Source organism: Siphateles boraxobius, unplaced genomic scaffold (assembly GCF_051911475.1).
Source record: "Siphateles boraxobius isolate OS27281-9 unplaced genomic scaffold, OSU_SipBor_1 13, whole genome shotgun sequence".
Lineage (NCBI taxonomy): Eukaryota > Metazoa > Chordata > Actinopteri > Cypriniformes > Leuciscidae > Siphateles > Siphateles boraxobius.
In genome coordinates this window covers 31,753,388-31,770,256 of record NW_027508733.1, presented here as the reverse complement: position 1 = coordinate 31,770,256, position 16,869 = coordinate 31,753,388, and the positions used below count along the sequence as shown (strand labels likewise).

The 16,869-nt window shown below is 35.6% G+C and overlaps 7 non-coding genes and 4 pseudogenes across 7 annotated transcripts; all 11 read left to right on the top strand.

Moving 5' to 3' along the window:
- The first annotated feature begins 372 nt into the window (after positions 1–372).
- LOC143736409 (5S ribosomal RNA) lies at positions 373–490 on the top strand (annotated as a pseudogene).
- Positions 491–662: 172 nt separating this feature from the next.
- Positions 663–781, top strand: LOC143736400 (5S ribosomal RNA). Its single transcript, XR_013203432.1, has one exon. It is a non-coding gene; the product is annotated as a 5S ribosomal RNA (ribosomal RNA).
- A 375-nt stretch (positions 782–1,156) lies between these two features.
- Positions 1,157–1,275, top strand: LOC143736415 (5S ribosomal RNA). The gene has a single exon (XR_013203443.1). It is a non-coding gene; the product is annotated as a 5S ribosomal RNA (ribosomal RNA).
- Positions 1,276–1,828: 553 nt separating this feature from the next.
- LOC143736412 (5S ribosomal RNA) lies at positions 1,829–1,937 on the top strand (annotated as a pseudogene).
- A 379-nt stretch (positions 1,938–2,316) lies between these two features.
- LOC143736405 (5S ribosomal RNA) lies at positions 2,317–2,435 on the top strand. Its single transcript, XR_013203438.1, has one exon. It is a non-coding gene; the product is annotated as a 5S ribosomal RNA (ribosomal RNA).
- A 486-nt stretch (positions 2,436–2,921) lies between these two features.
- LOC143736423 (5S ribosomal RNA) lies at positions 2,922–3,040 on the top strand. Its single transcript, XR_013203445.1, has one exon. It is a non-coding gene; the product is annotated as a 5S ribosomal RNA (ribosomal RNA).
- Positions 3,041–3,420: 380 nt separating this feature from the next.
- LOC143736390 (5S ribosomal RNA) lies at positions 3,421–3,539 on the top strand. The gene has a single exon (XR_013203420.1). It is a non-coding gene; the product is annotated as a 5S ribosomal RNA (ribosomal RNA).
- A 410-nt stretch (positions 3,540–3,949) lies between these two features.
- On the top strand, positions 3,950–4,068 carry LOC143736397 (5S ribosomal RNA). Its single transcript, XR_013203429.1, has one exon. It is a non-coding gene; the product is annotated as a 5S ribosomal RNA (ribosomal RNA).
- A 578-nt stretch (positions 4,069–4,646) lies between these two features.
- Positions 4,647–4,755, top strand: LOC143736414 (5S ribosomal RNA; annotated as a pseudogene).
- A 477-nt stretch (positions 4,756–5,232) lies between these two features.
- On the top strand, positions 5,233–5,341 carry LOC143736417 (5S ribosomal RNA; annotated as a pseudogene).
- A 166-nt stretch (positions 5,342–5,507) lies between these two features.
- Positions 5,508–5,626, top strand: LOC143736408 (5S ribosomal RNA). The gene has a single exon (XR_013203442.1). It is a non-coding gene; the product is annotated as a 5S ribosomal RNA (ribosomal RNA).
- Positions 5,627–16,869: the final 11,243 nt, after the last annotated feature.

The window sequence follows — 16,869 nt, the reverse complement described above, 5'->3', positions numbered from 1 at the left end:
TAGTTTAAAAAAAAGAGTCACTGAGTTTCTTCAAAAAGCCTGAACAAGTCTCTGAGATTCTTCAGAAAGCATGAAAGTGCTTGAGTTTTTTCAAAAGTTCTTCTTAGTTTAAAAAAAGAGTCCCTGAGCTTCTTCAGAAAGCCTTTAAAAGTCTCTGAGATTCTTCAGAAAGCATGAAAGAGTTTGAGTTTTTTCAAAAGTTCTTCTTAGTTTAAAAAAAAAGAGAGTCACTGAGTTTCTTCAAAAAGCCTGAACAAGTCTCTGAGATTCTTCAGAAAGCCTGAAAGAGTTTGAGTTTTTTCAAAAATTCTTCTTAGTTTTCTTCATTAATGGTCTAACCTTTTAAATAGCCCAATTTTGGCAGCAGTTTTCGCTTACGGCGATACCACCTTGGTTACGCCCGATCTCGTCTGATCTCGGAAGCTAAGCAGGGTCAGGCCTGGTTAGTACTTGGATGGGGACCTCCTGGGAATACCAGTTGCTGTAAGCTTTTTTGATTAAAAAAAAAAAAAAGTAGTCCCTGAGCTTCTTCAGAAAGCCTTTAAAAGTCTCTGAGATTCTTCAGAAAGCCTGAAAGAGTTTGAGTTTTTTCAAAAATTCTTCTTAGTTTTCTTCATTAATGGTCTAACCTTTTAAATAGCCCAATTTTGGCAGCAGTTTTCGCTTACGGCCATACCACCTTGTTCAGGGCCGATCTCGTCTGATCTCGGAAGCTAAGCAGGGTCGGGCCTGGTTAGTACTTGGATGGGAGACCGCCTGGGAATACCAGGTGCTGTAAGCTTTTTTGATTTAAAAAAACAAGTCCCTGAGCTTCTTCAGAAAGCCTTTAAAAGTCTCTGAGATTCTTCAGAAAGCATGAAAGAGTTGAGTTTTTTCAAAAGTTCTTCTTCGTTTAAAAAAAAGAGTCACTGAGTTTCTTCAAAAAGCCTAAACAAGTCTCTGAGATTCTTCAGAAAACATGAAAGAGTTTGAGTTTTTTCAAAAGTTCTTCTTAGTTTTAAAAAAAAAGAGTCCCTGAGCTTCTTCAGAAAGCCTTTAAAAGTCTCTGAGATTCTTCAGAAAGCCTGAAAGAGTTTGAGTTTTTTCAAAAATTCTTCTTAGTTTTCTTCATTAATGGTCTAACCTTTTAAATAGCCCAATTTTGGCAGCAGTTTTCGCTTACGTCCATACCACCTTGGTCACGCCCGATCTCGTCTGATCTCGGAAGCTAAGCAGGGTCGGGCCTGGTTAGTACTTGGATGGGAGACCGCCTGGGAATACCAGGTGCTGTAAGCTTTTTGATTAAAAAAAAAAAAAGTAGTCCCTGAGCTTCTTCAGAAAGCCTTTAAAAGTCTCTGAGATTCTTCAGAAAGCATGAAAGAGTTGAGTTTTTTCAAAAGTTCTTCTTAGTTTAAAAAAAAGAGTCACTGAGTTTCTTCAAAAAGCCTGAACAAGTCTCTGAGATTCTTCAGAAAGCATGAAAGTGCTTGAGTTTTTTCAAAAGTTCTTCTTAGTTTAAAAAAAGAGTCCCTGAGCTTCTTCAGAAAGCCTTTAAAAGTCTTTGAGATTCTTCAGAAAGCATGAAAGAGTAGAGTTTTTTCAAAAGTTCCTCTTAGTTTAAAAAAAAAGTCACTGAATTTCTTCAAAAAGCCTGAACAAGTCTCTGAGATTCTTCAGAAAGCATGAAAGAGTTTGAGTTTTTTCAAAAGTTCTTCTTAGTTTTAAAAAAAGAGAGTCACTGAGTTTCTTCAAAAAGCCTGAAAGAGTTTGAGTTTTTTCAAAAATTCTTCTTAGTTTTCTTCATTAATGGTCTAACCTTTTAAATAGCCCAAATTTGGCAGCAGTTTTCACTTACGGCCATACCACCTTGGTCACGTCTGATCTCGGAAGCTAAGCAGGGTCGGCCCTGGTTAGTACTTGGATGGGAGACCGCCTGGGAATACCAGGTGCTGTAAGCATTTTTGATTTAAAAAAAAAAAAAGAGTCCCTGAGCTTCTTCAGAAAGCCTTTAAAAGTCTCTGAGATTCTTCAGAAAGCATGAAAGAGTTGAGTTTTTTCAAAAGTTCTTCTTAGTTTTAAAAAAAAGAGTCACTGAGTTTCTTCAAAAAGCCTGAACAAGTCTCTGAGATTCTTCAGAAAGCATGAAAGTGTTTGAGTTTTTTCAAAAGTTCTTCTTAGTTTAAAAAAAAGTGTCCCTGAGCTTCTTCAGAAAGCCTTTAAAAGTCTCTGAGATTCTTCAGAAAGCCTGAAAGAGTTTGAGTTTTTTCAAAAATTCTTCTTAGTTTTCTTCATTAATGGTCTAACCTTTTAAATAGCCCAATTTTGGCAGCAGGTTTCCCTTACGGCCATACTACCTTGGTCTCGCCCGATCTCCTCTGATCTCGGAAGCTAAGCAGGGTCGGGCCTGGTTAGTACTTGGATGGGAGACCGCATGGGAATACCTGGTGCTGTAAGCTTTTTTGATTTAAAAAAAAAAAAAGAGTCCTTGAGCTTCTTCAGAAAGCCTTAAAACGTCTCTGAGATTCTTCAGAAAGCATGAAAGAGTTGATTTTTTTCAAAAGTTCTTCTTAGTTTAAAAAAAAAAGAGTCACTGAGTTTCTTCAAAAAGCTTGAACAAGTCTCTGAGATTCTTCAGAAAGCATGAAAGAGTTTGAGTTTTTTCAAAGTTCTTCTTAGTTTAAAAAAAAAGAGTCCCTGAGCTTCTTCAGAAAGCCTTTAAAAGTCTCTGAGATTCTTCAGAAAGCATGAAAGAGTTTGAGTTTTTGAAAAGTTCTTCTTAGTTTAAAAAAAAAGAGAGTCACTGAGTTTCTTCAAAAAGCCTGAACAAGTCTCTGAGATTCTTCAGAAAGCCTGAAAGAGTTTGAGTTTTTTCAAAAATTCTTCTTAGTTTTCTTCATTAATGGTCTAACCTTTTAAATAGCCCAATTTTGGGAGCAGTTTTCGCTTACGGCCATACCACCTTGGTCACGCCCGATCTCGTCTGATCTCGGAAGCTAAGCAGGGTAGGGCCTGGTTAGTACTTGGATGGGAGACCTCCTGGGAATACCAGTTGCTGTAAGCTTTTTTGATAAAAAAAAAAAAAGTAGTCCCTGAGCTTCTTCAGAAAGCCTTTAAAAGTCTCTGAGATTCTTCAGAAAGCATGAAAGAGTTGAGTTTTTTCAAAAGTTCTTCTTAGTTTAAAAAAAGAGTCACTGAGTTTCTTCAAAAAGCCTGAACAAGTCTCTGAGATTCTTCAGAAAGCATGAAAGAGTTTGAGTTTTTTCAAAAGTTCTTCTTAGTTTTAAAAAAAAAAAGAGTCCCTGAGCTTCTTCAGAAAGCCTTTAAAAGTCTCTGAGATTCTTCAGAAAGCCTGAAAGAGTATGAGTTTTTTCAAAAATTCTTCTTAGTTTTCTTCATTAATGGTCTAACCTTTTAAATAGCCCAATTTTGGCAGCAGTTTTCACTTACGGCGATACCACCTTGGTCACGCCCGATCTCGTCTGATCTCGGAAGCTAAGCAGGGTCGGGCCTGGTTAGTACTTGGATGGGAGACCACCTGGGAATACCAGGTGCTGTAAGCTTTTTTGATTTAAAAAAAAAAGTCCCTGTGCTTCTTCAGAAAGCCTTTAAAAGTCTCTGAGATTCTTCAGAAAGCATGAAAGAGTTGAGTTTTTTCAAAAGTTCTTCTTAGTTTAAAAAAAAAGAGTCACTGAGTTTCTTCAAAAGGCCTGAACAAGTCTCTGGGATTCTTCAGAAAGCCTGAAAAAGTTTGAGTTTTTTCAAAAATTCTTCTTAGTTTTCTTGATTAATGGTCGAACCTTTTAAATAGCCCAATTTTGGCAGCAGTTTTCGCTTACGGCCATACCACCTTTAAAAGTCTCTGAGATTCTTCAGAAAGCCTGAAAGAGTTTGAGTTTTTTCAAAAATTCTTATTAGTTTTCTTCATTAATGGTCTAACCTTTTAAATAGCCCAATTTTGGCAGCAGTTTTCCCTTACGGCCATACCACCTTGGTCACGCCTGATCTCGTCTGATCTCGGAAGCTAAGCATGGTCGGGCCTGGTTAGTACTTGGATGGGAGACCGCATGGGAATACCTGGTGCTGTAAGCTTTTTTGATTAAAAAAAAAAGAGTCACTGAGTTTCTTCAAAAAGCCTGAACAAGTCTCTGAGATTCTTCAGAAAGCATGAGTGTTTGAGTTTTTTCAAAAGTTCTTCTTAGTTTAAAAAAAGAGTCCCTGAGCTTCTTCAGAAAGCCTTTAAAAGTCTTTGAGATTCTTCAGAAAGCATGAAAGAGTAGAGTTTTTTCAAAAGTTCTACTTAGTTTAAAAAAAGAGTCCCTGAGCTTCTTCAGAAAGCCTTTAAAAGTCTTTGAGATTCTTCAGAAAGCATGAAAGAGTAGAGTTTTTTCAAAAGTTCCTCTTAGTTTAAAAAAAAGTCACTCAATTTCTTCAAAAAGCCTGAACAAGTCTCTGAGATTCTTCAGAAAGCATGAAAGAGTTTGAGTTTTTTCAAAAGTTCTCCTTAGTTTTAAAAAAAGAGAGTCACTGAGTTTCTTCAAAAAGCCTGAACAAGTCTCTGAGATTCTTCAGAAAGCCTGAAAGAGTTTGAGTTTTTTCAAAAATTCTTGTTAGTTTTCTTCATTAATGGTCTAACCTTTTAAATAGCCCAAATTTTGGTAGCAGTTTTCACTTACGTCCATACCACCTTGGTCACGTCTGATCTCGGAAGCTAAGCATGGTCGGGCCTGGTTAGTACTTGGATGGGAGACCGCATGGGAATACCTGGTGCTGTAAGCTTTTTTGATTAAAAAAAAAAAGAGTCACTGAGTTTCTTCAAAAAGCCTGAACAAGTCTCTGAGATTCTTCAGAAAGCATGAGTGTTTGAGTTTTTTCAAAAGTTCTTCTTAGTTTAAAAAAAGAGTTCCTGAGCTTCTTCAGAAAGCCTTTAAAAGTCTTTGAGATTCTTCAGAAAGCATGAAAGAGTAGAGTTTTTTCAAAAGTTCCTCTTAGTTTAAAAAAAAAGTCACTGAATTTCTTCAAAAAGCCTGAACAAGTCTCTGAGATTCTTCAGAAAGCATGAAAGAGTTTGAGTTTTTTCAAAAGTTCTCCTTAGTTTTAAAAAAAGAGAGTCACTGAGTTTCTTCAAAAAGCCTGAACAAGTCTCTGAGATTCTTCAGAAAGCCTGAAAGAGTTTGAGTTTTTTCAAAAATTCTTCTTAGTTTTCTTCATTAATGGTCTAACCTTTTAAATAGCCCAAATTTGGCAGCAGTTTTCACTTACGTCCATACCACCTTGGTCACGTCTGATCTCGGAAGCTAAGCAGGGTCGGCCCTGGTTAGTACTTGGATGGGAGACCGCCTGGGAATACCAGGTGCTGTAAGCTTTTTTGATAAAAAAAAAAAGAGTCCCTGAGCTTCTTCAGAAAGCCTTTAAAAGTCTCTGAGATTCTTCAGAAAGCATGAAAGAGTTGAGTTTTTTCAAAAGTTCTTCTTAGTTTTCTTCATTAATGGTCTAACCTTTTAAATAGCCCAATTTTGGCAGCAGTTTTCCCTTACGGCCATACTACCTTGGTCACGCCCGATCTCGTCTGATCTCGGAAGCTAAGCAGGGTCGGGCCTGGTTAGTACTTGGATGGGAGACAGCATGGGAATACCTGGTGCTGTAAGCTTTTTTGATTTAAAAAAAAAAAGAGTCCCTGAGCTTCTTCAGAAAGCCTTTAAAAGTCTCTGAGATTCTTCAGAAAGCATGAAAGAGTTGAGTTTTTTCAAAAGTTCTTCTTAGTTTAAAAAAAAAAAAGAGTCACTGAGTTTCTTCAAAAAGCCTGAACAAGTCTCTGAGATTCTTCAGAAAGCATGAAAGAGTTTGAGTTTTTTCAAAAGTTCTTCTTAGTTTAAAAAAAAGAGTCCCTGAGCTTCTTCAGAAAGCCTTTAAAAGTCTTTGAGATTCTTCAGAAAGCATGAAAGAGTAGAGTTTTTTCAAAAGTTCCTCTTAGTTTAAAATAAAAGAGTCACTGAATTTCTTCAAAAAGCCTGAACAAGTCTCTGAGATTCTTCAGAAAGCATGAAAGAGTTTGAGTTTTTTCAAAAGTTCTTCTTAGTTTTAAAAAAAAGAGAGTCACTGAGTTTCTTCAAAAAGCCTGAACAAGTCTCTGAGATTCTTCAGAAAGCCTGAAAGAGTTTGAGTTTTTTCAAAAATTCTTCTTAGTTTTCTTCATTAATGGTCTAACCTTTTAAATAGCCCAATTTTGGCAGCAGTTTTCGCTTACGGCCATACCACCTTGGTCACGCCCGATCTCGTCTGATCCAGGAAGTGTGAGGTGGCAGTTTGGAGAGAAAGGCTCTCCTATTTTTTGTTTTTCTTTATTGTGTTTTCTTTTGATAATTTAGTAAGTTTATAGTTTTCATCTTAAATTAGGTTTGTTTAAACCTCAGACAGGTTATTGTCTGAGGTTTTATTTTTTCAAAATGACTGATACTACGGCTATGGAACAGGAACGGATATTAGACCAAGAGACTGAGGATAACGATTACTCAGAACGGAACAAAGAAAAGGATAAGGGAAAAGATAAAGATGACAACGAAACATGGGCAATGGTTGCCATGAGGGGATAACAGAATGGAATGGATGTAAGAAGTAGAGGAACAGAAGAACTACAAAAAAGTCAAGGTAAACAATCAAGAAATTATATGGATGGAAGACGAGAAGAAGGTCAAAGAAATGAGACAATGAAACAGATAAAAAGTCAATCGAAATATCAGAGAGACTACAAAAAAGAAGCAACACTAACAATGACTGTTAATGATCCAGAGAAAATAACCGTGATGATGATAATAAAGGCTGTGGAAGACAAGACTGGAATTGGAAAACTGTATGGACTGAGGAAAAAAAGTAATTTTGACTATGAACTAACAATGGAAAATCAGATGGACTGTGACAAGCTAAGGGATGGATTACTGGTTGATGGACAATTCTGTAAGATCAAAAAACTATGTGAAATTGAAAGAATGGTCTCTTTTTTGCATTTGCCCAACTACATAAAAGATGATGAAATAATTCAGAAGCTGGTGGATTGGGGAGTAAATCCGATTCTTCCGTTAAGAAGGAGATATTACCCGGGCACTACTGTTGCAGATGGAACGAGGTTCTTACGGGTAAAATTCCCACAGGACATTGTGACTTTGCCATATAATGTGAAGTTTGACACGGAGGAGGGACCGAAATTCTTCAGAGTAATTCATGATAACCAACTTAAGACTTGCAGATTATGTGCAAGCACAGATCATGAAAAAAAAGATTGTCCTAAATATATCTGCAGAGATTGTCTGGAACAGGGGCACTTTGCGCGGGACTGCCAAGCCCCGCGGTGCCAAAGCTGTGAAAAGACATGGATGAGGTGCACATGTGAATCTGAAGAGGAGGGTAATTCAGAAATGGAGACAGAGGTGCAGGACCAAATGGAGGAGACAAGCAGTTGTAGAAGGAAGGACAACATCCAGGAGGTGAATGGAATTTCTGAGGATTTATGTCAACAAGAAAAGGAGGAATGCATGAGGAGAGAGGACAATGGAGATAAAGAAATGGAAGTGTATATGGCAGAGACTGAGATACAACACTCTACTGTTGGTGATGGACAAATTGAAGAGACGGAAGGTGTGACACTGAGTGAAATTGAAGATGGGCGGAATAAAGAGGAGGTAAGAGATGAGGAAACTGGGTTGGAAAATAGAACATTGGACATTATGAACAAAAGACGTAAAAGTACAGTAGTGCAAATAAATATTGAACAAGTATTAAAGAAACAAAAGTTAAGAAGAGAAGAACAGAACAAGGATAAATGATGATAAAGTAGATGTTTGTAGATCTTAAGAGAGATCACATATGGATTATGGGTTGTTTTTGGTTTGTGTTTTTTTTTTTTTTTTTTTTTTTTTTTTTTTCATTATGAGTAATTTATGTTTGGTCTCGATTAATGTTAGAGGGTTGTCATCCAAATGGAAGTTTGAAAATGTGATTACTTTAACAAAACAAAGTGATATTATATGTATTCAAGAGACTGGATGGAATGAAATAATACTAGATGATTTAAAAAAATGTTGGGATGGAGAAATATGGTATAGTAATGATGTAAAAAAGAAAAAAGGTCTGGCGATACTCATCAGAAGGGTAGTAGTAGAATCAACAAATGTTCTATTCAAAGATAACCATGGAAGGATTTTAACTGTCAAAATCATGGATAGGGGGGGAGGAAATAACAATATGCAACATACATGCTCCAAATGAAGATACAGAAAGAGTTACTTTTTTTAAAGAATTGAGTATTTTAATCAATGGATGGAAGAATGTCATTGTTATAGGAGATTTTAATACTGTTTTAGAACGGAAAGATGTTGAAGATCATATGGTGTACAGAGCTGATGTTGGAAGAAAAGAATTGAAAAGAATGATGGATAAACACAAATTAGTAGATGTATGGAGAGATAGAAACACAGTTAAGAGAGAATATTCAAGAAGACAATGGGTGAATAACAGTTTAAAACAAAGTAGAATAGATTTTCTTTAATGTGACAGAAGATTTGAGCATTTTATTTCAAGAGTTTTTTATAAAATGTATAGTGGGAGTGACCATGATTTTTTATACGTAATGATGGATTTCAGTGGAGTGGAAAGAGGACCAGGTGTATGGGTGGTTAACGCAGAACTCTTAAAGAATGATATTTATAAAATGGAAATGGAAAATTTAATTATTAATAGTGTAGATGATGTTTTATATGATGAAGCAATATGTGTGTGGTGGGACAATATAAAATTAGACATTAAAAGATTATCTATAGAATATTCTAAGAAAATACAGAAAGCAAAAAGAGCTAAAGAAAGAGAATTAAATAAAGAATGGGAAAATGAAATGAAAAAGGTAACTGAAGGAAACATGGACATTAGGAAAATAGTAGTACTAGAAGATAATTTTAAAAAAATGGAAGAGGATAAATGTGCAGGTGCTAGAATTAGAAGCAAGATAAGAAATACGGTGGAACGAGAAAGAAGTACAAAATTTTTTTACGAAGTAGAAAAGACTAGACAAAAAGCTGATTTAATAAAGAATGTTTCATTGGAAGGTAAAAACATAAAAGATAAAGAAGGGGTTTTAAAAGCGGTCCAGGATTTTTATGGTGTCTTATTTAGAACAGAAGGAGTTAATGAGGAAGATGAAGAATTCTTGTTAAATCAAATTAAAGTGAAAGTAAAAGAAGATGATAAAAAAATGTGTGATACAGACATAACAGAAGAGGAGATAAATGAAGCTATAATGCAATTAAGTAATGGGAAAAGTCCAGGGGCCGTATTCACAAAGAATTTTAAGGCTAAAAGTAGCTCCTAATTGGCGAATTTAGGAGCAACTTCTAAAAATAATGGGCGTGCCACTCATAACTTTAGGACTCCTAATTTTTTTCACTAAGAGTAATTCACGAAGCATTTTAGCCCTAAAAGTAGCACCTAAGTCTGGGACAGCTTAAAAGAAGTCGAGAGGACTCCTAACTCACTAAGACCTATTCACAAAGGATCTTAAAATCTCGCAGTCGTCCGGGGTTCGCGACACAAGCGGGAATGCTGCATTGATCTGCAAACAAATCCTCTCCCATGTCTCACGCGTAGTTTTGCTTGATATCCCAGTGTCGAATTTCCCTTTTAATATGTTTTTTTTTTTTTTAGCACCAACTGGGCCAGCAGTAACTGATCCTGCGTCCAGTTGGGCTTTCTTTTCCGTTTTGGCGAGTTCATAATCCACCGTCATTCAACTATTACATTACTTCAATAGGAGCAACATTTCCTTGCTTTAAGTAGCCTAGTCTATTTAGGCTATGACAGCTTGTTTCCGCCACAGAATGAAAAATAAAAAGGTAATTGCGACTTTTTATCTCACAATTGCGACTTCCTATATCTCGCAATTGCGACTTTATTTCTCACAATTCTGACTTCATATCTCGATAAATGTTGCAATTATTTATTTTTATTTTTATTCAGTGGCGGAAACAAGCTTCCATAGGCCTACTAATAGGATGCCAATTAACCAAGCAAGTGTTAATGCAAGTGTCGTTTTTTATTATTGGGCAAGTGGCGGTTTCATTAGGGTATTAGGCTACCTTGATTTAATTTAATTGAATTCACCACTTTTCTCTCTCTCTCTCTCTGCCTTTTTAGAATTACACTTCACTGGGGCCTGCACAAACATGTCATTATATATGCATTTCGATGACATTACTATTATTATTTTGTGTAGGACACAGACATATTTAGATGTCGTAATTCCATGATTTGTTGCGTCTGTGTTATGTTCCGCATGATGGCCCTGTCATCTAACAACCAATCACCGTGATCATTGCGAGGAAACTCGTGCATGAGAATTGACGTCATCCATAGCAACGGAGAATCACTCTTAGTTTAGGAGTTGTCATTTTTCCTTACTAAGAGTAGGTCTGAAAGGCGTTGTGAATAACTTTTAAGAGAAAACTCCTAGCTAAAATATTTTAGTGTGATTTAGGAGTACTCCTAGTGGTAAAATAAAATTCTTTGTGAATACGGCCCCTGGTCTAGATGGTTTATCATCAGAATTTTATAAGGTTTTTAAAGATGTTTTAATACCGATTTTGAGGGATCTCTTCTTAGTTATCTTTCAGAACGGACAATTGAGCGAGAGTATGAAAAAAGGAATGATTAAGATCATTTATAAAAAGAAAGGGAATAAAGATGATTTGCGAAATTATAGACCATTAAGTATGCTTAACACTGACTATAAAATATTAGCAACGATCTTTGCTAATAGACTTAAAAGAGTACTTCCTCATATTGTCAAAACCAACCAAGTGTACGGTGTATTAGGAAGGGACATAGCTGACACGGTGATGAGCATTATAGACTTAATTTGCTATATGAAAGAGAAAAAGGGTGATGGTTTTTTATTCAATATAGATCTAGAAAAGGCATTTGATAGGGTGGAACATAAATATTTATTTGATTTGATTAAACGATTTGGTTTTGGGAATAATTTTATAAAGTGGATGAAATGTTTTTGTACAGATATTTTTAGTTGTTTTAAAATAAATGGTTTTTTAACAGATTACGTAGAAATCTCTAGATCCATAAGGCAAGGATGCCCCTTGTCAGCTTTACTATATACATTAGTAGCTGAACCGTTAGGTTTAGCGATAATGGGAGAAAAAGAAATAAAGGGCATTTTAATAGAAGGAAATGAAACGGAACAAAAGATTATCCAGTATGCGGATGATACCACTTTGTTTTTAAAAGATTACAATAGTGTTGAAAAAGCTATGGGAATTTTTGATAAATATTGTCGGGGTTCAGGTGCAAAAGTAACAGAGGTGGAAAGAGTAATAAAATATTCTACTCAAGTAAAAGTACTACTACTTCAATGAAATTTTACTTAAGTACAAGTAAAAGTACCGGTCTAAAAATCTACTCAAGTAAAAGTAAAAAGTAGCTCATTTAAAATTGACTCAGAGTAAAAGTTACTGAGTTACTTTTTTGACAGCGGGGGTGGGGTGGGGGACCCTCCCGTGTAGGGTTGTAATGGTATAAGATTTTCACAGTATGGTAACGTCTCAGAAAATATCACGGTTTACAGTATTAATCAATTGTTAAATAAATAAACTGTATTATTAAATTATGGGTATTATTATTATTATCATCAGTTAAAATGACAGTTAAATTAATGAAAACAGGATTTTATTTTGGTTGAACAAATGCTTTTATTATAACAAACTTGAAATAATTTGTTTGTTTATTAAAATTTCAATAAAACATGTCTAATCAATTAAATTCGATAATTAATAATGAATTAGATTAACAACTTATTTTTAACATTAATAATTTATTAAAATGTTTAAGAATAATAATGTCCTATGAAATGTATTTTATTCAGAAAATTAATGTTTCTTTTTATTAGGGGTGTAACGATATTCGAACCAAACCGAAGAACCGCGATACAGAACCCACGATTCGAATAGCGATACTCTCATGGCGTACCGAACACGCCCCGCCCTGCAAGCTACCCCGGCCCCGCCCAGCCCGGCTCATTGATTGGACCTGGAATCAGTGTTGCCAAGTCCGCTTATTATAAGCGACTTTGGGCTTGTTTTTCTGTAAAGTCGCTTACAAATATTGGTAGTCGCGGGTCGCGTTTTTTTTCTGGGCTTGTTTCTAAAGTGTAGTTGCTTATTTGAGCTTGTTCTCAGCTCGTTGTCAAGCAGATATTTTCTATATGTTATTTAAACGTAGGAGTTTGTCTTGCCTGTTCCCTCTGTCTCTCCCCTTTCCCTATACACAGAGTTTTTTTCCCACCCACATCCTGCTTCTAATTGGCTCTGACCCAGATGGCAATGAGTACTAGCCAATCAGAGGCAGAGCAGGGCAATCGTTTTTTTTTTCTGGTTAGGAAAACGTCAGTGAGTGACGTTTAAATGAAAATACGTGCGAGTCGCGACCGATGGTGCTGGACTGTAGGAGAGTTTTTATATATAAATTATATTTTAGATATAGATATAATAGTTTAATATCGTTTAACCCTTTAACTGTCACTCCCCCTTTTTTCGCATAGACATGAAAATCACTATTCAAACTTAAATGCTTTGGAATATAGACCAATGGTTGGTCTTGTTTTAAAGAAGACATTTGCCAGATTAATGTTGAAATGAAGTATTATGAAGTTATGAAAGTGAAACAGAAAAAAAGTTATACAAGTTTGAGTTTATGAAAATGAACAATGTAAAAATATAATTATTTATATTTTATATAAAATATATATATTACAAAATATATTTTACTCTAAAACTGCCAGAAAATGTAGGCCAAAAATCTGAAGAAGTTGTGTTCCAAATTTTAGGTTGATATCTCAAAAAATGAGCTTTCAGTAAGATTTTATTTGGCCGCAGTACCAACATTTTTCACTAGATGGACAGCCAAGCTTCATTACAGAAGAAAAATAAACTACCGTGTGCACAGTTTTACAAAACTAGGCACAGTTTACCAATCTGTCCACTTGGATGTAAATTGACAATCTGTACCCACAGTTTAAAACTATCTGTCACCACGGATTGTAACAGCAGCGGCAGCGCGGAGTAAACGCGAGTAAACGCGATCATCTCTTCCTCAGTTACAGAATAAACATGAATGGACACCTGAAGGTATGTTGAAAAATACAGTATACTTACTGAAAGGCATCATAACTCGTGTAATCGCTCAATCAGTGTTTCATCAGCGCAAAGACGTCAATAAAACTGCATAGCTTGTCACTAGCATTATATTTACCTCAGCAGGCTAGTGATTAAGTGTCCACAACTTGTTGGTTCCTAGAGAAATTAACTCTTGCACTAAATAAATGCACAATATTATCCTATATATTATATTTTACTTAACCTGTTAATTATATTTTGATTATTTCAAGTACGTTTAAAATATCTTTAATGAAAATGACAGCAACTGTGTAAATTATTATATTTCAATAACAAATTTGAGTAAAGTTAATGCAAAAACTGCCTTATGTTCAGTTTACATGTTTTCATAAAATTTGTTGGGTGTTGATTATTATTTCTAAAAAATAAATAGCATCTAAATTTAGGCTCTGTTGTTAACCTTTAATGTTATAGTAATGTGCGGCTCCCTATACAGCATTAGCAGATTTTTAATCCTTCCAAAACGTTTAATTGTAATTGAATTAATTTAAAGACAAAGACACCATTTTTTCATTAAACCACTTTTTAATTTTTTTTTTAGCTTTCTAAACCGAACCGAACCGAGACGTCAAAACCGTGGGAAAACCGAACCGTCAGTTTTGTGTATCGTTACACCCCTACTTTTTATGATTTAATCCAAATATATTTTCAAAAACGGTGGTAATCAAATGTAAATTTAAACTTGTGTCCTTTTATTTTTTGGGGAAGCGCTGCAAAAACAGATTTACTAAATTAAACCATGGACAAAAAAAATATTCCTTTAAATAATGTTCAAATAAAATTTATTATTATTATTGTTGTTATTATTATTATTTTGAGAAGTAGGCTACGTTCTACTGTATGCCTACAATAGTAATATATTTCTGTCATAATTTCTCCTAGTAAAACCGAACTTTTATTTTGACGGGTTGTGAAGACCTGTTAAAAGTGTATTGGATTGTATTGGATACGACAATGGATTTTCTCAAATAAAAATATGAAAATGCTCATTAGACGTTCTCTCAGAGCAGCTCTGGAAATGTTCATGTATTCATATCCTCAAATTGTTTCTGAGACGCTGAAAACACCATGAACGTCACGAGTACTTGAGACAAACGCAGCTTAGCAGAACAATAGGGTTATATATTTACTTGCAGTATTTTTGTGCTTAGCTTAAATATTCACAGACCATGTCGCGATTGGATTTATTGCACAGTTCTACTTTCCATGTATTCATCCATCCATTATTTTACATGTTTTACGTGACATCTGCATTAAGTGAATCCTATTTTCATGACTGATTCCGGGATTCCCTTTGCATCACGTAAATCGGGACATACCTTTATCTGCAGGAGGGATGGTGTCCTATATCCTCTTTTTGCAGCCACTTTGCATCCACATTTTTTGCAAATTGGATATCTATCCTCGAGGACAACCACGCTTTTTTTCTACTTTTCATACTGGCCATAATTCGCTTGGCGCTTAGCTTTCAGCTTCAGCTGGGTCTGCGTCACCTTTTTTGCGCGTTTGTTCTCCCGCCCTTCAATCAATTCAGTAGTTTCCGGAGTGTGTGATTTTTTTCCCCCCCTTGTATTATTATTTTTTACTCAGTAACGGATATGATTTCAAATGTAGCGAAGTACAATACTTCAAAGAAAACGTTCTTAAGTAAAAGTAAAAGTACAGATTTTAAAAACTACTTTAAAAAGTAGAAGTACACAAAAAAACTACTCAATTACGTAACGCGAGTAAATGTAATTCGTTACTTTCCACCTCTGAAAAGTAAATAAGGAAAAAACAGAATATATGAAGATTGGAAAAGTGGAAGTTCCACAAAGAAATTGGTGCTTCAAAGAACAAAAAAGCAACATAAAAATTTTAGGCATTACGCTTGGATATGATGACATTATAAATAGAGTAATAAATTGGGATGAAGTTGTGAATAAAATGGAAAAAAGATTAAAATATTGTTCCTAAAAGGGAAGGTGCTTGTCTTAAATTCTCTTTTTCTCTCTAAAATGTGGTACGTTTTAAGTGTGGTTTGTTTACCAGAGTGGGTATACAAGAGAATAAAAGCTATGGTTTTAAAGTTTCTTTGGGATGGAAAGCCATCTAAAATTGCATATTATACAATCATCGGGAAGGTGGAAGATGGAGGATTAGGACTTATAGATCCATGGTTGAGAATGAAAAGCATGAGGATTAAAACGGTTAAAAAGTTTTTAAACAAAGAAGATATCCCGTGGAAAAGTGTTATGAGTTACTTTATTAATAAGTGTGGGAAAATGGGAGATGATTTTTTATGGATGGCTTTTAAGGATAATATGATAGGGAATATACCGGAGTTTTATAAAGAGCTTTTGAGAGCCTGGAAGGCGTTTTATGATAATTTGTATGTAGAGATTGAGGGGAGAAAACAGTATTTACAGCAACCCCTGTTTTTAAATCAAAATAATAAAGCCAAAAAACAAATGTTTTATAGGAATTGGTTTGCAGTAGGTTTTAGACAAGTTAAAAACATATTTTATGAAGTGAAACCTGGATTTTTACCTACACAAGCAATAATTGACTCTCTGGAGGAAATGGAACATATAGAAGATAAAAGGAAAATTGAAGAACAATATACAAAATTAAAGTTAGCATTGCCAGAATATTGGATAAAAGAAATTGAAGAAAAAAAAGAATGTGAGAATGAAGAACCAAAGGTTTTTTTGAAAATGGGGGATGATAAGACTGTTTTAAACGATTGTGTGGTCAAGATGTTCTATACCTGTTTATGTAAGTCTGTTTTTGTAAATCCTAAAGCGATAGAATATTGGGAGAAGTTATTTGACAATTTCGATGCTTCGAAAATATGGAAAAGTGTAAGAGTGAATTTTAAAAGCCCGGTTTTGGAAAATTTTGATTTTTTAATAAGACACAATTGCATGATGACGGAAATGATTTTATGTAAAAGTAGGTTAGCACAAGATGAATTGTGTAAAGATTTCCATTACACGAGAGTAGATGTTAAAACTTCATGCTGATTTGTACTCGGCTTTCGCCAAGATAAGCACCAACTAAGACGTAGCTTTTGCAGTAACCTATGCTTCTCCATCCATTTACGCTTCTTTCCATCTGGTGACGTGAATCTCCTTCTGTCTGGTGTTAATAGTGTATTTGCGCGTCAGCACACACAACGGCTGCAACCACAGTGCGGTCCCCCCATAACAACCCTCTGGATTGAGCGGAGTAGGGAACATCTCTAGGGTCTTCAAGTGGGCACCTTCCCTCCTCAGTGTTTCGTCGACTAGCCCACGACACCTCAAGAGGGCTCGACAGTGACTCTGGCGTCCCAGAGTCACCCCCCTCCGTCCCCCACTCAACTCAGCCCAGCTTACTGACCTCTACTTCCCTCTTGCTGCTGAGTCCTAACCACAATCTCACAATCTCTCCGCAACCCAACCATACGCGCCAACCCGTTTGACTAAGGCTGTCGAGCCCCACTGGTGCGTTAATATGCAGTTTCAGTGGCAACGGTTCCGTATGGCATACCACCTACCGCAAAACACAATATCTGCCCAACCACCCGTCATTCACGCAATATACACAGGAACGTAATGACTGTAAATACTATACAACCTCTACAAATAAACCAACAGTGCTGCTGAGACCTAACCACAATCTCACAATCTCTCCGCAACCCAAC